The sequence below is a fragment of the Hyaena hyaena genome, unplaced genomic scaffold, assembly GCF_003009895.1.
Source record: "Hyaena hyaena isolate Hyena2069 unplaced genomic scaffold, ASM300989v1 scaffold_15, whole genome shotgun sequence".
NCBI classification, from domain to species: Eukaryota; Metazoa; Chordata; class Mammalia; order Carnivora; family Hyaenidae; genus Hyaena; species Hyaena hyaena.
The window spans coordinates 4,329,613-4,336,625 of NW_024080647.1; positions in this window are offsets into that span (position 1 = coordinate 4,329,613).

A 7,013-nucleotide genomic window follows, 5' to 3' on the forward strand; every position below is an offset into this window, starting at 1 on the left:
CAAGATTGATCCAGAAAAAGAGAAAAGATACAAATAGAACCAAAGCTAGACCCAAGATTTTAATATAGAAATGTGTTTTGAACAGGGGGCCACCTGGGTGACTCAGCTAGCTGGTTAAGCGTCCAACTCTTGATTTTGGCTCAGGTCATGATCTCACGGTTCGTGAGCTCAAGCCCTGTTTGGGAGTCTGCGCTGACAATGCAGAGCCTTCTTGGGATTCTCTCTCCTCCTTTCTTTGCCCCTCACCTGTTCTCTCACTCTCTCTCAAATAAAAATTTTTTAAAAATGTATTTGAACTAAATACTAATAAACTTGACAAAGTAGATGAAATGGATGAATTATGCATTATATTGCTATGGGTTATTTACTACTAGTTGCAAGTTTGTACCCTTAAATAATATAAAGCTTATCTCCATCCCCCCCACCCCCTGCCGCCCATATTCCCAGGCAACTACCATTTCACGTCATATTTTACAAGTTTGACTTTTAAAAAATTTTTTATTTTTATTTATTTTTAAAGTTATTTATTTTGAGAGGAAGAGAGAACATAAGCAAGTTGGGGCAGGGAGAGAAAGAGGGAGAGAGAAAATCCCAGGCAGAGTCCATGCCTAGCATGGAGTCCAACGCAGTACTCAATCTCATGAACTGTGAGATCATGACCTGAGCCAAAACCAAGAATCAGATGCTTAACTGATTGAGCCAGATAACTGACTGAGTCACCCAGGTGTCCCTGCCTTTTTTTTTTTTTTTTTTAATGATTCCACGTAAAAGTTATAGCATACAAGTTTCTAATGTCAAACTGTCCTTCCATTCCTGGTAGTAAGCTTCCTTGGTAATGATTTTCTTAATACATTGTTGAATTTGGGTAACTAATACTTTATTTAGGATTTTTGCATCTATTTTCATAAGTGAGTAGGCCTATCATCTTTTCTTCTTGCATGGTCCTTATCTAGTTTTGAAACCAGTGTTAAATGAACAGCTCCATTGGTGCTGTTTTCTTTGAGGGACAACTTATTTAAAATAAGTTTATTTTTCTCAGAGTTTCAAGTATCTTCCTTATCTAATTTTGACATTTTCTATTTTCGGTTAGAACTAATAGAAGCATTTAATAAAATTTCTGTATACGAGGTCAATAATATTTCACACAATATTAATGAAACTGGAAAAATTAAATAAAAATAAGATGTTATTCATAATAGCATCAAAGTCATAAAGCATCTGTATAAACTTTTCCAAGCATAGAAAAGAATTCTATGGAGAAAATTTTAAAAACTCTAAGACAAAAAAAGGATAGGTGGTCTGAATAAATGGAGAGACATCTATGATTTTGGATAGGATAAATATATTATAAAAAATGTCTATCAAAATGTGGGTGGCTCAGTCACTTGAGTGTCCACCTCTTGATTTTGGCTGAGGTCATGATCCAAGGGTCATGGGATGGATCCTGGCATCAAGCCCTGAGCTGAGTGTGGAGCCCATCTAAGATTCTCTTTCTCTCTCTCCCTCTGCCCCTCACCCCTGCTCATGTGCTCTGTCAATCTCTCTATAAAATAAAAAAAAAAAAATTTTAAATATGGTTTTGACACAAGACCCAATCACTGTACCAAGGAGTCAGAACAGAGATTTCATAGAGACCTATGTACACATGGGAACTGAATATACTAACCAGTAGGGAAAGGAGGAATTGTTTAGTGGATGGTGTCAGGGAAACTAGCTACTGTATGAAGAAAAGGAAGACTAGGTGCACATCTAACAAAGAGCAAACTGAAATAGACTCCAAAATTAAAGACCTAATTGAAAAGGAATACATATAAATTAATAGAAGCAAGGTAGGACTTCTTAAACAAAACCTTAAAAGCTCAAATCTTCAATAACAAAAAACTGATGAATTTGATTATATCAAAAATAAGATTATCTGTTCGATGAAGAATACCATCAATAAAGTAGCAAACACATTTCTAGTTGGGATAAGATACGATGCTTAAAATCAAGAAAAGACTGGTATCTAGAGTATACAAAGAATTCTTGCAAATTAACAAGAAAAAGATAGGAACCATAATAAAGGATATAAACAGGCAACTTACAAAATTGGAAACCCAAAAGGCTAGCAAGCATATGAAAAAAAATGATCAATCTGCTTGGTAAACAAAAGAATGAAAATTAAAACAAAAGTGAAATAGTACTTGATGTCTATTGGATGGACATAGTTTAAATGGTAGATAATGCTGTATGTTGGTAGAGTTCTGGGGCTATAGCCTTAGGCACGAACAGAGGGAGTGTAGACAGGCCGCCATCTAGAGAGCAAATCAGCCAAAGTAAGTGTACCTGACCCACGACACAGCAGTTCTGCTCCTGAGTATGTATGCATCCCAAAGAAGTTATCCCTAACAGGTAAGGGGGCATACCATACCATTTATGAAAATTCAAAATATATGCACACAAAACTACACATGTTTTATAAAAACACTTTTTAAAAAAGATACACATTACACATAATAGGATAGTTATCTCTGGGGGAAGAGGAAAAAGGAAGGAATGGAAATAAAGGTAACTGAAGAAGGAAAAGAGGAGAAGGGTTTTGAACAGGCCCACTGTGAAAACGTCATGGGGCTAAGAACAACAAACACAGAGAACAGGAGGTCTCCGAGGCAATCTCAAGCACCCCTTCTCCGATACGGTTTTCTGTAATAGCTCATAGACGCTCAGCCAGGAACATCCAAAAACAGCTGGATGGCAAACACCAAACAGAAAAAGCAAAGTACTAGTAAAAAGATTGACATCAGAGTTTTTTTTCCAACTCTAAATGCTCTGAGAAAAATAAAGAAGCATCTACAGATGTTGAGGGGAAATATTTTGACACAAATATAATACTGAGCTAAGTTTGGGGCACCTGCGTGGTTCAGTCAGTTCAGCTTCCAACTTTAGCTCAGGTCGTGAGCTCAAGGTTCATGGGTTCGAGTCCAGTGTCAGACTCTGTGCTGACAGCTCAGAACCTGGAGCCTGCTTCGGATTCTGTGTCTCCCTCTGTCTCTACCCCTCCCCTGCTTGTGCTCTGTCTCTCAAAAATAATAAACTTAAATATTTTTAAATACTGAGCTAAGTTTTTCATATATGAATGATCATTTGTGTGTTAAGATAGAGATGGAAGTCAAGGAGAAAGAAAGATCTTTTTTTTTTTTAATTAAAAAAATTTTTTTAAGTAGGCTCCATGCCCAGAGTGGAGCCCAACATGGGGCTCAAACTCACAACCCTAAGGTCAAGACCTGAGCTGAGATCAAGAGTCTGACACTTAACCAAGTGAGCCACCGAGGCACACCCAAGAAAGATCTTTTTCAGACTTTTCTGGACTTGGAGGCTTACTACCTACTTACTCATTACTTAGTGAATGTCCGTTGAATAAAGAAAAGACAAAGTTACAAGAATGGCTAATATATATGATTTGCTGTTCCAGCTCCAGCTGTCTGTCCAGAGCACTTACTAAGAAGGGGTGTGATTTTTCTATCCAGTCTCAGATGCAGGAGTGTCTGGATTAACTAGCAACATTGGCCATAGGCTCCTGTCACATATGCAGACCCCCCAGACCTACAGAGAAAAGAGTGTGAAGGTCAAGATAGCCAACACTTACTCTCTCTGGGGAAGTGGATGGGGCCTGGACACATGGGACATTCACTTTGAACATTTCTGTACTGTATACATTTCTCATGAGTACACACTACCTTCATGTAATTATATTTTTTTAATGTATGTATTTTTGTATGTATATTTTAAGTATGTTTTTGGTGTATTTGTGTGTATTTTTTTAGTGTTTATATATATTGTACGTTTTGAGACACCAGTTCCAATTTTGGATGTTTAATTAATGCAACTAATAAGATGTCAGTTCTTCCCAGCATGATCTATGGATTCAATGCAATACCAATCCAAGATCCCAGAAAGTTATTTTTATGAATACGGACAAACTGATTCTAAAGTTTATACAGAGGGGTAAGACCCAGAGTAGTCAACATAACATTGAAGGAGAAGAGCAACGTCAGAGGACTGATGTTACCCGACTTCAAGACTTACTGTAAAGCCACAGTGGACAAGACAGAGTGGTATTGGAACTAATCAGAGACGCGTACAAATCTGCACGTGGATGGATGTCCACAGTGGAATGTGTGTTTTAAATATGTACCATACTGTTACAATAAACGCATGCCAACAAACAAATGACACATATCACAAAAATGACAATGTGAATACAAGCCTAGAACTGAGAGCCAGCCCTCCCTGCTTGTGTTAGAAGCCACAGGAACACATTTCCTTCAGAGCGCTTTTCCAGTTTCCTTCTAGAGTAAGCATCATAATATACCTGCTTTTAAAAAATTATTAACTAAACTTCATGATTAATTTGGCTCTCATTTTTCTGTGAATGTCTTCTTTCCTATTCCAGGGTCCCATCCAGGATATCCCATTGCATTTAGTTGTCATGTCTCCTTAGGCCCCTCTGGGAGATTCCTGTCTTTTACACAGGGCTTAACTATCGGCCATGGGATGCTGATTCCCACCAAAGAGCCTGAGTCACCCATCCCCATGGGACGTTGAAGACACTCACCTGGGATCTGGCTTCCTGGGCCTGCCTCGATCTGCTGCTGGGAGCGGGGCTGCTGTGTGTGTCCTCCCCTTACCGGAGCCCTGGATGGTCTCTGCACCTGAGCTCCCTGCACAGCTGTCACCTGGGGGGCAGTGCTGCAGAGCCTGTGGCAGTGGGGCCCAGCTGGTAGCTCTGCCCTTAGCACACGCCCAGGCCTGGAACCTCCTTTGTCACTGCAAGGTGAATGACCTCTTGAATGAGTGGCCTTGGATGACAAACAGGCTCCACCCCGACTTTCATTATCTACAAGAGCAAGCAGCCCCATGCTTTCCTTCCTATATCTTGACCTCAAGTAAAGAGAAAACATCTGGACTGTCTTGCTAGCCCAGTCAATGGACTGGGGAAGACCCTCAGTCTGGGAATTCTGTCACTGCAGGGAGATATGTGGTATACCCACCCAAGGCCTCCATTTCCTGCTCTCATCAATATTTAACCACAGAGCAGGGAGCCAAGCCTGGCCTTTTATAGCCTGTGCTTTCTCACAGTGAAGGTCATGGCCTTGTGTAAATTCCCTACAAGAAGCTGTAAAATAAGACCTTTGGAGGGCTAGGGATTGGGGGAGACAAGGCAAGTGAGGCTGTGTGAGCGAACTCCACAGGCTAGGTTGAACACCATCAAGCAGGAAGGACTTGGTGAGGAAGCAGAGCAAGGCCAGATCCATTTGATTCTGATGGTCAGTGGGCTCTGGGCTTTCCTATCCACTGGCTCCTTACATCTCCAGCAATCTTTGGAGTTGGCTCAGCAAGGGGTTCTCATTTCACAAATGAGCAAACAAGCTGAGTAAGGTCAGGTGACAGGTCCAAGTTCCTTTCTGAGTTAATACTGGTAATGGTGTGGATGACGGCACAGTGCAGAGGAAAGGAGACCCACCAGGGAACCTAGTCCTACATGGAACTCCAGCTGCTCATCATTTTGTAACTCATTCATTCATTCAATAACTATTACTTGAGCACCTCCTGCATGGATACATGGTAAACGGGACAAGCAAAGACTCTGCTCTCCTGGAGCTCACTCTCCGGGGGGAGGGGGAGGGGGATGGATGGACAAGCAATAAAAAAGTAAGCAAAAACATTAGATAATTTCAGCTAGTGACAATTTATGTGAACAATTTAAACAACAAAGTGATATAGAGAGAAATGGGGTGGGGGATATGTGACTCCTGTATAACTATGCTAAAAACTGAATGCCAAGGACCATACAAAGATCTGGGACAGCAGGTACAAAAGCACTGAAGAAATAATAAATGTAACAAGTTTGAGAGGAAAAGGGGAGGAGGGAGTAAAGGAGCTGAGAGATAGTGATAAGGGGAAGTGACAGGAGATAAAGTTAGATAGAAGCAGATCACGCAGAGCCTTGTAAAACAGGATGGGTTTGGATGTGATGAGAAATCACTAGACAGGAAGTAACCTGGTCTGACTGACATTTATCTAAGATCACTTGGCCTGTTGGGTGGAGAATGGATTGTAAAAGAGCAAGAGAGAAGCTGGAAGGCCGTTGCATTCATCCAGGCAAGAGACAGTGGTGGTTTGGGTCAGGATGGTGACCACGGAAACAATAAGAAGTGCTCTGATTCAGGGTGCATTTTGAGGAGAAAGGCAGCTGACAGTTTTCATGAGAGAGGAGCTCAACACTAACTCTCTTAAGCGCTAAAGGAATTCAAAAGGAATTTATTGGCTCATATAACTGGGAAAGGCAGGGTGGAGCTGGCCTTAGGGAGAGCTGGAACCAAGAGCCTGAAGAGCCTTAGCTCTTTCTCTCTCCAGCTCTCTCCCTGCTTCTCTCTGGATATCAGGCTCATCATTCCCACAGGCTAGTCACCTCCAAGAACCTGGACTAGGCTGTAGGAAATCCAGGCTGTCATCCTTATATCTGGAGGGGAAGGGGTCCCTTTCCTCAGATCCTGTTTGAGAGTTCCTGGGAAAAGACTCTATTTGTCCTGGCCCGGATCACGTACCCATGTTTTGGATCAGTATTTATGGCCAGGAGGTGAGGTACCTTGGATGGCTCAAGTCTCATGCCCATCGCATAACCATGGCTGTAAGCTAGATAGCTACTCCGGTGTGGGTCCCTGGAGTGACTCCTTGACCCCGGTCTTCCACGATTCTCCCTGTCTGCCTTGGAGGAATGTCATGAGGGCCTTAGGAACTAGAGCATTGACAGAACTCAGAAGCCTTCTTGTGTCCGCTTCTAGTCACTCTCCTCCACCAAGGCAACCACTCTTCTGACTTCTAATACCATAGATTAGTTTGGTTTATTTTTACACTTTATATAAATTGAATCAATCAATATGCAATCTTTTGTGTTTGGCTTCTTTGGCTCAACATTATATTTGTGGTATTCATCCATGTTATTGTGTATAGTTGTGGTTCCTTCATTCTCA